Source organism: Ahaetulla prasina, chromosome 7 (genome assembly GCF_028640845.1).
Source record: "Ahaetulla prasina isolate Xishuangbanna chromosome 7, ASM2864084v1, whole genome shotgun sequence".
Classification (NCBI taxonomy): Eukaryota; Metazoa; Chordata; class Lepidosauria; order Squamata; family Colubridae; genus Ahaetulla; species Ahaetulla prasina.
In genome coordinates this window covers 61244043-61258801 of record NC_080545.1, presented here as the reverse complement: position 1 = coordinate 61258801, position 14759 = coordinate 61244043, and the positions used below count along the sequence as shown (strand labels likewise).

Sequence of the window (14759 nt, the reverse complement as noted above, 5' to 3'; positions counted from 1 at the left end):
GGTGGATTATGGAAAATGTTTTGAAGAAGAAGATAAAAGTTCCTGCCGCAATATTTCCTTTTGGGAATAACAACAGACTGTACAGTGACTGAGACGAAATTGATTTTGAACTTAATAACAGCAGCAAGACTGTTAATTGGACAGTATTGGAAGAAAAAAGAAGTACCCACAATAGAAGAATGGATATTGAAAGTTTCTAATTTGGCTGAGATGGCTAAAATCTCAGCCTTCTTGAAAGATAGTACTCAAGAAAAATATCTAAATGGATTGGATTGATTATATTCAAAATAGATATCAGATTAAGAAATTTCAGATTGCCTTTGAATGAAGGATGTTGTTTTTGATCTTAATGGAAGAAGTCAGGTTATGTGAAAGAGGATTATAATTGTGTTAGATTTTAAAAATTTAATGTATGACTGTTTGTTTGTCGAACTATACCTTGTGTTTGTTCCGGGAAGTCAGGGGTGGGGACGGGGGGTTGGAGGGGGGGGGAGGGAGGGGGGGGATGGGAGGGGAAAAAGTTAATTGTTTTTGTAAAACTTTAGAAGTTTTGAAGTCATCCGCATAGTTTTATAAACATTCAAAGAAAAGCCTGATTAACTGTTGTCCCTTGAATCCAAGGATTAGAAGTTGTTGAACATTTTACCTCTTATTACAAAACACCTGTTTATAATGCAATACTGACCTAATCTTTAAGACAGAGGTTTCAGCAACCATTGTCAACTAGCCAATTTGTCACCTGGCCTTCTTTAAATATATTCATCAACAAGGAAAGGGTGTCAAACTCACAGCATCATGTGGCCCCACCTGACGTATCCAGACGTGGTATTCAGCCGGTTCATACTGGTTCGGCCAAACCAGTAGTGGAGATCACAAATGGGCCTACCCACCCGCCCCGGCTCTATGCCATCCTATTTAGGCATGTTTTTGAGGTCAGGCACATGCGCAGAAGGCGCACAAGTAGGAAAAGTGCATGTGCGGAAGGCCGGGTGCATGTGCAGAAGGAGCACACGCAAAGCGAGTACACGGCGAACTGATGGTAAGAATACTGGAAACCTACCGCTGGACGTATCAGGACTTTTTCCCCCTTTGCTAAACTGGGTGTGGGCATGGCCAGCACGTGACACATCTGGCCCATGAGCTATCAGGTGGACAGCCCTGCTATAAGGGATAGATAATGACCTTATGCTGCATCTTTATTATAAACAATGCTATGTAGTTCATAATTCCTGCTGACAAGATCTATTTTATTTATTCTGGGAAGGATGTTGTCCACAGTGAGTGCAGCCATGAAGAAAGCATGGTGGAAAGCATAGTATGATATGCATCTTTAATTATTCCACTTTCATTGGTGTAAGTATATACTAGACTAATTGTTAGGCTACTCCATTGACATTTTACACATGATGACATATTGCAAGTGGAAGTCTTTCTAGTCCTGTTACAACTTTGTGGCAAGTTTGTAGTAATTCACTTATCTTTTGATCGTACAGAAAGATAATCTCTGCAATGATAAAAAAATGCTTAAGATTTCCATTCAGGAACATTTTATACAGTAGGTTGCTGGGGAAAAAAATACTCCTATCTATTTCAGATATACAGTAGCTTGACTGTTTGGTATTAAAAGCTCATATGTAGGATTAACTCTGTTTAACCAAAATTGTAACTAAGGCATGGAATGCTGCTATTAAAAGTTTTCACATTTCTTAACCCCATCAAATAGTGGGTTACTACAGGTGAAAATAAATATAATTATCTTCAGCCTTTTCTGCACAAGATTTTACAGTATTTACACATGGTATTATAATGTTTATCTAACAAAAGCAGGGCACTTTTTCCTGAGGATACCTAAACTTAAGTAGAGTGATTCTGATGTCAATGCAGCTCACCAAAGTCATCTACTTACTATTAAAATGAAAAGGCAAAAGAATAGTACCAAAATATAAATATTTATGTTATATTATACTATACTAAGAAACCACTTTACTTAAGTGCAGCTTATTGGCTTATAATGATCAGCAAGCAAAGATAGAGTATAAGAGAGAAAGATACAGAGTGTCATCAGGGGAGTTAAAAAAAACAACACTAACATGGCACCACAATTTGCAATCATAGGAATTTTTTTGCGTTGCCAGAAAGTGGGAGAACTTCAACTGCATGACTGTAGTGGTCATTTTGACTTTTTACACATATATACCCCCCACACCTTTGGAAAGGTAGAAAATAAGTTTAGCAAAGAAAGAATATCTACTCATACTTCTGGCTAATATAGTTAGAAATAAAAACACTATTCAAACAACCTCTGATTTCAACTTTCTATTTTTATTCATTACAATAAAATTGCATGGATTGCAATAAATGAAATTTTTAGCACATTGAATTACGTTCATGTATTAGGTCCAAAAATTAGGGAATAATGGGAGTAGGAACCTGTCAATGACTAATACCTTTGTCAGACTGTAGCCAGAATTCCACAGGGAAAATTCATGAAAAGTATTACTGATTTTTTAAAGAACAAATGTTTAAAACAACTGCAGTAGTGTAACTATCCCTGGTAAATTCCTGTTCTTATAATAAATCAATATAAGCTTGAACTGATTTCTTTGTAAAACAGCATGTCATTTTTTTCATTAGCTGCATATAATCTGTATTTATTATTCTCCTTTTAGTTTTCAAATTCTTATTTATTTTCTTAAACTGTTCTCCTGAAAACTGGTAAGAAAATGTTTCAAGCATATTATTATTTATGCACTAGCAATGGTATATATGCTCTCAATCTTCCTTTACATGGGATGGGCTTTTTTCTTTTCTGAATAAACAACCATGATTTTACACACTAGAGAAATCTTAGATGTTTCATCCTCCCCTTAAATCTAGCATTCTCCTTTTTCATCCTCTTTTTATAAGTATAAAATTTGGCATTCAGCAATAACGGAATTATAGCTTTTTTCGAACAGCAAAAATTTAAATAAATGAAGCAACCTGATCAAATCACAGGAACCTTTTGTCAACCAATCATGAAAGTTCCAGACCTGCATGGAATTGCACAAAACATATAGTTCCCTCAAAATGCATGCCAGCTTCTGGAAAGCGGTAGAGTGAACATTCCTGCTTTAGATGAACCTGATGTATGAAGATAGAACTGAGTCGTGCAACAAAATAAAAACATTATTTAGACTCCATCAAAAAGTAGTAATTTGTTTGTTTGTTTACAGGGCTTGTCAGCCATGCCAGCCAGTTTTGTTTTTTTAATTTATTTCTTTGGAAAGCCAACTTCTATCCAAATTTAGACACTTAAAAAGCCAACTTTTTAAGCACTTTTGGGATAAGATTTGAATAAGAATTTGACTTGAATATCAAGTTAAATGATAATTCACATATGGAATTACATATAAATATTGTCCTACGATATCATACCACATTACAGAATTCATGAAACAGCTGCCATACCTTTAGCATACTTTACTAGGAAATTATTCTTTTCAGGAAATCACAAATGTATGTTCGTTTTGGATCTCTTCTATCATCCCTTTGAAATTGGCCAGGTCAGGAAACAGATTCCACAAAGACTATTGGAATTCTGTTTTATTACTGTAGAGTACAATAGAATTTTGAAAGCCTGACAGTTCTCTCCCATCTCTTATATGAAAAAGAATAAAGCAGGGAAATCTTGAGTTTCTTTCTAACCCCTCCTTCTCTTTCAGAGCTAGGAGGATATTTACATAATGTTTTTGCATACCTTCAAGTTTTTCTCTGTATTACTCTACTCCTTTGCAACATACAATTCCATCAAACCATGGTATTCTTAGAACTACCTGCAAGGGATAGAATATGAAGATATGTATTTCAGTTGCATTATAGGGGATAGAATGATATGAGCCCTTATTTGCTGCAATGTGGGGTATCTACTACACAGCCATCTCTCCTACCTTATACGATATCTGTATATTTATTTACTTACTTATATTTCAATTTTTATGGCTGTCTATCTCAAATTCACGATTCTGAATAGTTAACAGCAGCGAAAAGCACCATATAAAAGCACATAAGATTAATACATAATTTGCATACATAATTTACATAACACATACATAGTAAACAGGCAAGATGAAAACCAAAACAACCAGCAAATAAATCAATACAAGTATTGCACCGGCTCTGTCACACATCTGGATTTTCAAGCTTGGTGACACAGCCCTGTTTTAAAAGTCTTGTGGAAAGCCAGCAGGATTGGGACTAATGTAATCTACAGGGAATTGTGCTCCAAAAGGTGGCCATAAGAGAAAAATGTTTCCTAGATCTTGCCAAATGACACTGATAGATGGGTCCTGTAGCATGGCTGTCCTGATGGACCTAATGGAACAGATAGACACAATCGGCCCTATGTCAGGAATTATCGTTCCTTACAATTACCAGCATGATGAACTGAATCCAGAAGTACACTGTACACTGGTGTATTATGTGCTGAATGCCTACTGCTGCAGCTTCTAAATGCAATTCAAGTGCAGCCCCAGGTAAAGCATTCTGCAGTTTAGGAGATAATTAAGGTGTGAGTAACTGTAAGCCCAGCCTCCCACTCCAGGGACAGATGCAATTGGAGTATAATATGAAGTTGTGCAAAAGCCCTTCTGGCCATGATTGCGATCTGCTCCTCAAACAGGAGCCATGAGTCCAGACAACCTGCAAACTACACTGCATCTGCTTGATACTACAACCCCAGCTAGAAATAAAGATGGAAAATTCCTGGTGGCTCCCAATATGCAGAGCTACTCAATCTTGCTCAGGCTAAGTTGAAGCCTGTTCTTCCTATTCAAACTACCCCAGCCTCAATATACTAAAACAGAACCTGCATGCAATTATTTGAGTGATCAGGAGCAAAAATTTAAAGTTCAGTTCCATAAATATACTGAAATTGCTGTGAAACTCTGGCTTCCCAGCAATTTCAGTTTGGGTTAGATTCCATTTACATGATTAAATGACTTGATTAAATGAAATATGTGTCCTGCAGGTAAGTTAATGGAACTATATTGGCCCTCAATTCATATGATTTTTTTCTCTTTTTACATTTTTATAAGCTACAACTGTACTTACGTAACTCATTAGCATTTACTTATTAACTTAATATTCCCTTTTTCTTTCAGAAAGTCAAGGCAGTATATAAACTGCTCTGTCCTCCTAATTTTCTCCTTAGCAGCAACTCTATAAGGCAGGTTGGGCTTTGATAGAGTCATTGGCTCAAAGTTACCCAGTGAGTTTCCATGGCTGATGTTAGATTAGAACTTGGGTCTCTCCTGAAGCCAGTCCAACACCTTCAATATTATGTCACACTGGCCTTCAGTCGGGATGAAATGCTACTGGTTTGGATTCGTTCAGCCAAACCAGTAGCGATGGCGGCAGGTGGTTTGGAGAACCAGTAGCGATGGCAGCACAAGACTCTGCCCACCTGCCCAGTCATCGTTACTTCCTGGTTTTAACCAGGAAGAAACCTGTTTTTTACCCTCTGCATGCGCGTGCACTTCCGAACTGGTAGGGAAGGTAAGTAGATTTCACCCCTGCCTTCTGTCATAATATTTTAAGCAAAATGTGGTACTTTTAGAAAAAAGTTATAAAAATTGGAAGTAAATAAACAATGTTATACACTTTTATGAGTCAGGTTATATAATACAAATCCATGTGCTGAAGACAGTATGCATGAGACGATAAACGAGGATAATCATGCTAGGATAGGCAGGAAATTATCAAAGTGCAATGATACTTTCATACTAAATTAAATACAGTATAAGAACAATTTTGAGTAGAATGGTATAAGTGGTTAAAACTGTTAGAGTATATACACAAAAAATATATAATTTTCTAATTTAGATGTAATTTCTCAAGATTTTTAAAATAAAAAGTAAACACTTGGGGAAAAACAACCAAAATTAAAAGACGGTTATATATGGTATTGGGTAAATGGGTAAAAAATAATATCAACGGTTTTACTCATATCTCTCAGAAATAAGCTTGCAGAATTCAGTGAATATTTTTCAAGAAAACAAGCACAAGCAATACAGTTTAATTAACCAGGAACCTGATTATTTGGATTAATTGTGCAACCTATGCCCTTCTGCACTTCCACAAGCCACTGGATTCAGTGATGCTACTTTCTAGACCAATAGACCTCATGTTAAAATATGATGCTAATACAAACTTCAAAGTATATATTTTTTCTTATTTCAGTATCCTGAAATCTCCCCCCCCCCCCGCCATGCAGTTTCCTTCCTCTGTCATATTTCATGGAATCCTGTAAGAAGATTTTTTTTCCTCCTGAGAAGGTATTTTAAGAGTGAATAGAAGGGCTAGGTAGAAGATAGCTGCCACCTCAGGCTGTTTAACATTTATACGATAATACCAAGTATTTCTCTACCTTGATAGTAGTTGGGAATTCAACTTTGATGAAAGGGAGAAATAAATTGGAAAGGGCAGAAGACTGCATATTTATTACCATTTTAATAACATTCATATATTTAAAAAGATAGAAACTAAGTATTCAGTGAAGTTAACACTGATATTAAAGTTGGCTCACAACTGCTCTTTTTAACCTTTAAAATAGGGATCTTTATTTTGTAATATACATAAAGAGCAGAATTTTCTGTAATCAATGAGAAAATTAGTTGAACTGAACAGGCCTATTTCATGGATCTATAAATTTCTTCCTCCAATATTTAGGATTTATTTTATGGATTGAACATGCATTTTCAGCTGAAGGTAGAAGGGTCAATCTATAGACATTAAAGTTATTGTGATTTAATAATTTTCTTTTTTAAAAAAAATTAACAATCCTTGCACATTGAAAAATGAAGTTTCAATTAGCGCGTTTTTTTAAATCTAGCTTTCTTCTGGTTTGTTTCTCGTTTTCCATTCTAGGTGCTCTTACACTGCTTTTCTATCAATCCAAAAACAGAAGTTAAACTGTAGCTTCTTACAGTACTTAATGTTTCACTCTATAACTGTATATAAAAATGCTATTTTGCTCTGAGCAAGAAAAGGTTTGTTCTGAAGCGATCCAATTCAACAAAGTTTTTTCTATAATTTTATTTTAAAACTTCCTTTTTGTGGACTTAATGCTGAATTTGTTATTCCAGATGATATACAGTAATTAGAACTTTTCATTTCTTAGTTGTATACCACATTTTTCTTTCAAAAAATAAAGAAGTAATCAAAACACTTCAGAATTTAAAACTACAAGGAATAAAGCTAACTAATTCAGGAGCAATTCATCAGTAATACTGCAGCATGTTGCACAAGTAGTAATTAGAGGTTTAGAGATTATAAGAATGTATATATAAAGAGTTTAGAGTACTCTTGAAAAAATTTTAAAACTTGTTTTATTTGAACTTGAAATAATTTTCAAGCATTTTACTATTTTGAAAAAGCATTAGATTTAGAAAAAATGTGAAATAATAATACAAAAATACTGGTTTTTTTAAAAGTGAAGTACAGCAAAAATCTGGTTAGTGAGTTTTACACACAACATGATCACCTCCTTATATCTTTAACATCCAGTTTACTTTAAATTGAAAACTTGGAAAGTGGGCATAAATTCATGTTTCAAGACATTATAAATTCCATCTAAGAATCATTCCAAAGTTAATAAATAATGTTTTGACTGATATTAATAAATGAATAAATTTTACTGATTTGATTAAAAATCTGATAAGTAAATAGGTAACAAATCCAATATAATGCAGAGTGAATGAATGAAATGGAAATATTATAGTGATATTGCTGCAAAACAAATAAGGTTCTTCATATAAGATAACTCTTCCTATTAAAAATATAAAGTGCTAAAATATATTGTCAATGTCTCAAAACCTCAAAAATTCTGTAATTTATACAGAATTGTATAAATATAATTAATACAAAATTATTGCATTTCTTCCTGGCCTTTATATATAAATAACAAAAATCAATGTACACATATGCGTATCAGGGAAATCTTATATATGCTTTTTTTAAATCCCTCTAAATTCAATAGTATTTTTTCATGTAAATATAAAACTACAATTTTAAATTGGGACATAGTTCTATTTATGCTACATTCTGGTATAATGTAATAGCTTCAGAGACTGATATTAAAACAGATTAAATTATATATTTTCTTTTTTAGGCTATCAATAATGAATAATACAAGAACACAGTCTAAAAAGTAATACTCTTTTTCTTACCTATTTTTTAAATCATTTCAGCCACAGTTCTGAAATTCCTTTGCAGGTATATTTTCCCACTGAATTCTAGAAAGCAATTTTGGTGTTCAAAGTAACGCAGCTCAGACTGTTTCATAGTCCTTTGTATTATACCATCTTCTTATTGAAATAAAGAAGAAAAAAAGAAAATTAAAATATCTTTAAAATTTTGATCATAAACATTTGTTTCTTGTATTTGAAAATTATATTGAGCTCATTTCTTTAGAATTGGGTTTTAATTTCTGAAAGCTTAATGAAAGGTTCATCAAACTTTAATCACCAATGAAAATTGCAGATTCTGTCACCTGGGGAACATTTATTATTTCAATGCTGAATAGTACATTGCTAGTCTGCTAATCTGTATCTTAGCACACTCCCCGATAACATATTGCTAGAAGTTATTACTTCCTCTGAAACTATTACAAGGAGTTCGCTGCCATATAGACCCCAAACAGCCCTATTTAATTCAGAAATATTTATGGTGAAATACACTCGTATTTATTTATTTAAAACATTTATATAGCCTCCCATCTTATATCAAACTCTGTACAGTTCTCTATCAGCAATTAAAAGAGTATCAATAATAAAACTACATAATATATACGCATATTAAAACCATAAACATTAAAAAAAACTGACACCAAAGTTAAACTTCCAACATACAGTCCCTCATAATATCCTACCACCCACCTCCCTTTTTAATATTCCTTTTATAATCCATACAATTATTTGGTTTTCCAGCTGAGTTTTAACAACATACTAAATTTCAATTACATGAAATATTATGGGAGTGCTGATTAAAGTAACGATATACTTATTCTAGCTACTTATGTTTTTCCTTCTATTTGAAATTTGCATCACTAATCTGTTTTCCCTTATTCTATTTATACAATACTTTAGTCCAGGCAGAACAAAGTATTGATTTGTTTAAACCAAAGCCAAACAATAAAAATGTCAAGGAAGGTTAAAATTATTGTTTAATGATGATATGAAAGAATACTTCTAACAAGCAAATTTTTTTTAAAAAGGCTGAGAAAAGGAAAACTGCTAGGCATCACGTTTAATTATTTTCTTTATAAATTTGATTAAACATAAATGTAAATGTAAAATTATCTCTTAATTTTACTTAAAGATACTTTTATATTTTAATGTTTTTAAAATATTGAATTGGCTATATATATTCCATAGCAACTTCTATTTTTTATTAAGAACAGAGTAAACAAAGTATAAAAAAGAATAATTTTCAGATATATGTTTGTTATGAGAACTATCTTCCATCACACTGATTATTACATATTTAGTTAAACTGTATCCTTATAGGAACATGTTCCATTAAATATATAATTTAATTCTAACGATAATAATTCACAATTATCAGTCAGCCAAATCAAGATTTCTTTTTCCATGTGTTTCATTAAATCTAATGTGCAGGAAAATGCATAGGATTTAAATGTTTTTCTATTATTATTTTCCATGTGCTGTTCCAGAAGCCAGCTATTGTTTCCTTTGTCTTTTTTTCTACAATTCCACATTCTTTATCTTTTTCTTTGTTATATGTGGCATGTGCATACACATCACTATAAATATTCCCTGTCATATATTGGAATGGCAATATCACAGGTACTCCAGGGACAACCGTGTTAGCAAATAAAGCTTACAAAGAAAAAAAAAAGGGTGCACACACACACATACACACCAACAAAGAAAGAACACAGTGAAATATTTGTTTCACTAGTAAAACATATAAAGATTTCAGATCAAGTAATGAGATGGCTGGATATTCCCTAAATGATCTGAGGAATTTAGAGTCAGGATTGTAAATCAGATATTGCTAGAAACTTCTATAACCATAGTCAAGTATCTAAATATATATACCAGAGAACATCCCTTAGCATACTACAAATAGGCACCGACTATATTTTCATGTTTATTTTATGTTACTTTTTTTGCATGACACATTCTAAGAAAACGTGGACACCCTAGAGAATATGCTTGTAATTGGAGGGGGGTAGAATAACCATGGCAACAATTACTACATTCACAACTGTTTTTAAAAAATAATTTCACAACATAATTAACAATGGTAATTGTGCAGACAGTAAACATCAAGAAAGCATCAAATACTAATGGAGTTATATCAAATGACATCTTGAAAATGAAAACTAAAATCTGTCTCTATATGGACAATGCAGTTCAGAAACAAAGCACATACCATTATCCATTCAGGTGCTCTACTTCTTATTCTGCCCACATAGTTCTGCAGCTCCATTAGTCCAAAAGTCGACTTTGCCCTGCTTCTGATCTTTATGGGTAACAACAGCATCACACTGTTGGCAATTTTTTTCGATTAAACTTCTCAGACACGGTAGCAACTTTGTTAATTATGATATTAGGCAGCTGGCGGGCACGATCAATCATCCACTATAAGAAAGCGAGACAACGAGACATCTAATCATTGCAACCAGAGCAGATAAATTTTGTTCCTTTCTTATACGTGTCAGAGATTCTATCCCTCCTGACCCCTGAACACTGCCATCGACTGTCAAATTTAGATTCAGCAAGCTCCCAGCTTTTCTTTATCCCTGCCTTAGATCTGAAAGTCCTGGTTATCAGGAAGACAAGCGTCACCAGCTGTCTCAGAGCAGGAAGGCAATCAGGTGAATAGTACTTATTATCTTTCATTGCTTGCTAAGGAATGACAAGATTGATTTGGGACCAAGAGCACATCCATATCTCAAAAACAGACTTCAAGTTCAAACTATGATGCATATGTAAACCTCTACTGAGAGATTTCAAGGCTAACCTTATTAATAAAACACACTTAAAAATTAGAAATTAGACAGAACCTCTTGAGCAGCTAGACAATTACCCTTTAAATTATGACACAAGCTGTTCCCGTGGATAAAATAGGTGTTCCAACTTCTACACGGAGGTTGCCTTTCACAAATAGATTGGAGCCACAGAAGCAATAGGTTTCCATTAATGTCTTCTCCGTAGGTACCTTCCATCTTAACTAGACTGATCGTCTGTGAATTCTTACAAATGCAACAGGCACTACAATTCTATCAGTTACATTCCTAAATGGATGTGATGTGTTAGGTAATATTTTATTTTTACTCCTGAAGCTACAAAATATATTGCTTACTTCAAATAGGAAGGAAGGTAAATATTGTAAGGTTCTAATGGGAAAATTATCAAAAAAATTAAATATACATTCAGTAAACTAGAAATTAATTTTAAAATGTAGTTAAAATTGGATTAACAATACCTAGTGATCACAGAAAAGGACGTGAAAGACCTATTTCACAGACAAAAGCTCCCGGCCCAGACAAGATAATTCATTCTTGCCCAAAAGTTTGTGCTGACCAATTGGCCCCCATCTTCACCCATATCTTCAATAAATCACTAGAGATGTGCTATGTTCCTTCTTGCTTCAAACACTCTATTACAGTGGTAGTCAACCTGTTCCCTACCGCCCACTAGTGGGCGTTCCAGCTTTCATGGTGGGCGGTAGGGATTTTGTCTGATACTGAAGCACTTTCCATTTTTTTAATTTAATTGACTTTTTAAAAAATGTCATAGCATTATTTAAAAACATTTTCATTAGATTTTCATAAAATTCCCCATGACAATTTAAATTTCTAAAAATATACTACTTGTATCGCCCACACATAAGTTTAATTCACGTTACGTAAGTGAAACTAAATAGCGCTATAGTGCGACCGCAAACAAAAGAGCCTTGTCCCAGAATAGCTCATGCATCTCCCCCCACACCACCCAGCTGTAACAGACAAGCACAGCTGGTAGCCGGCGCCCACCCCCAACCCAATCCACGATGCGCGAGAGGCATGCGCCGACGACGTAACATGGCGCATTACTGTGGAACCAGTGGGCGGTTAGAAAATTTTACTACTAACAGAGATACAAAAGTGGGCAGTAGGTATAAAAAGGTTGACTATTATCATCCCAGGGCTGAAGAAGCCCATTATCAAGGAACTGAATGACTACAGACCAGCTGCTCTAACATCTGTAATCATGAAAACCTTTGAAAGGCTAGTGCTGTCCCACTTGAAAACCATCACGGATCCACTGTTAGACCCCTTGCAATTTGCATAGCAAGCAAACAGATCAACAGATGATGTTGTTAATACGGCTCTGCACTACATCCTACAACATCTTGAATCTCCAAAGACCTATCAAGGTCCTCTTTGTAGACTTTAGTTCAGCATTCAATAACATCATTCCAGACACTCTTCTAACTAAGCTAAACCAGCTACAGGTACTGGAACACACTTGTAAGTGGATCGTAAGCTTCCTAACAAACAGGAAGCAACAGGTGAAGTTAAGCAGAATCATATCAGATACCTGTACAATTAGCACAGGGGCCCCCCAAGGCTGTGTGCTCTCCCTACTTCTCTTCTCTCTGTATACCAATGACTGCATCTCTAACGATCCATCTCTTAAACTATTGAAGTTCGCAGATGACACAATAGTGATCAGTCTCATTCGAGACAATGATGAATCTGCATACAAATGGGAGGTTGAATAACTAGCCTCGTGGTGCGATCGGAACAATCTGGAACTGAACACACTCAAAACCGTAGAAATGGTGGTAGACTTTAGGAGAAACCCTTCCATACTTCCACCTCTTACAATACTAGACAACACAGTATCAACAGTAGAAACCTTCAAATTTCTAGGCTCTACCATATCACAAGATCTAAAATTGACAACTAACATCAAAAACATCATCAAAAAATGACAACAAAGTATGTTCTTTCTGCGCCAACTCAGAAAGCTCAAACTGCCCAAGGAGCTGCTGATCCAGTTTTACAGAGGAATTATTGAGTCTGTCATTTGCACCTCTATAACTGTTTGGTTTGGTTCTGCAACCCAACAAGACAGACACAGACTTCAGAGGATAATTAGACCTGCAGAAAAAACAATTGCTACCAACCTGCCTTCCATTGAGGACCTGTATACTGCACGAATCAAGAAGAGGGCCGTGAAAATATTTACAGACCCCTCACATCATGGATATAAACTGTTTCAACTCCTACCCTCAAAACGACGCTATAGAGCACTGCACACCAGAAAAACTAGACACAAGAACAGTTTTTTCCCAAATGCTATCACTCTGCTAAACAAATAATTCCCTCAACACTGTCAAACTATTTTACTAAGTCTGCACTACTATTAATCTTCTCATTGTTCCCATCACCCATTTCTTTCCACTTATAACTATATGACTGTAAATTTGTTGCTTGTATTCTTATGATTTATATTGATATTGATCGTTTCCTGATTGCTTATTTGTACCCTATGACTATCATTAAGTACCTTATGATTCTGGATGAACGTATCTTTTCTTTTATGTACATTGAGAGCATATGCACCAAGACAAATTCTGTCGTGTCCCACTCCTCCGCTGACGGCCGGGTCAGGGAAATCCGAATCAGGCTTGCCTCTGCAGCTCTGCCCAAAGTCCTAGCAAAGTCCTCAGAGCAGGCAGGAGACCAGTAAGTGACTTCAGCAAGATAAGTTCGACTTTTGCCTGACTCAGAGACTGCCAGAAAGCAGATCCTTTATATAGGCCATGGGGTGTGGCTCCATGACTCAGCACTCATTAAGGCCTGCCCCTCCCTTCCTTCTGTTGCCTCCGCCTATCCAATCTTCTGATGCGAGGGTCACTCCAATCAGCTGTTGGTAATAAACCCTCCTCAGGCTCACATGCTGTGGAGGAGGGGGAGGGGTCTAGCTGCTCCGTTTGCCTGGGCATGGAGTCAGGGCTGGGGCCGGGAGGTGCTCCTTCTTCTGCAGTTTGTCTGGGCATGGAGCCAGGACTGGGGCCGGGAGGCATACATTCCTCCGTGTTCGGGAGCAGATAAGAAGGCCCCGGCTGCTCTGAAGGCGGGCAAGACACAACAAATTCCTTGTGTATCCAATCACACTTGGCCAATAAAAAATTCTATTCTATTCTAAAATATAAAGAACCAACCATAAAAAGATTACACTAGGTTATTTAAAAGAACTAAAAACAAAACACCTTGAATAAGCAGGATGATTTTACAATATAGTACAAATTTTTCTTTTTGCTAATTAATATTAGCAGTTGTTAGAGGTGTTATGAAAAAAGTGACAATGTGAAGCTCCACTTTAACATGTCATTATTGCAACAATAATTCACATTTTTGAATCAAAATATTCCTCAGTACTATATTTTCTCTTAAATAATTGTAGGGTTATGAGACAAACCATTTACTTAGAGTTGTCATAGAACTATTAAATTTATTATACTTTTCTTGAAAATAATTAGAAGGTAGGACACGACTAAAAGAAGGAAGAAAGGAAAGATACTTCCTGTATCTAATACCTGTTACTTCTTACTCAGGTGCTTTGGAGAATAAATCGAGTGGGATTCTCTTCTCTGTGACAGCCCCTAAGTACTAGATCAACCCTAGTCTTTATCTTCATTAGATATTAGACGTATCTAGTTCCCTCAATTATTCATCATAAGGTTTACCCTCCAGGCCC

The 14759-nt window shown here is 35.2% G+C and overlaps 1 long non-coding RNA gene across 1 annotated transcript in view; it reads right to left on the bottom strand.

Annotated features, from left to right (window-relative positions):
- The window catches only part of LOC131202275 (uncharacterized), a 46814-nt gene extending 38494 nt beyond the window's left edge, over window positions 1-8320 (bottom strand). Inside the window, exon 1 of the long non-coding RNA XR_009156118.1 lies at window positions 8208-8320. This is a non-coding gene — a long non-coding RNA (uncharacterized LOC131202275). The remainder of the gene's footprint in view (window positions 1-8207) is intronic.
- Window positions 8321-14759: the final 6439 nt, after the last annotated feature.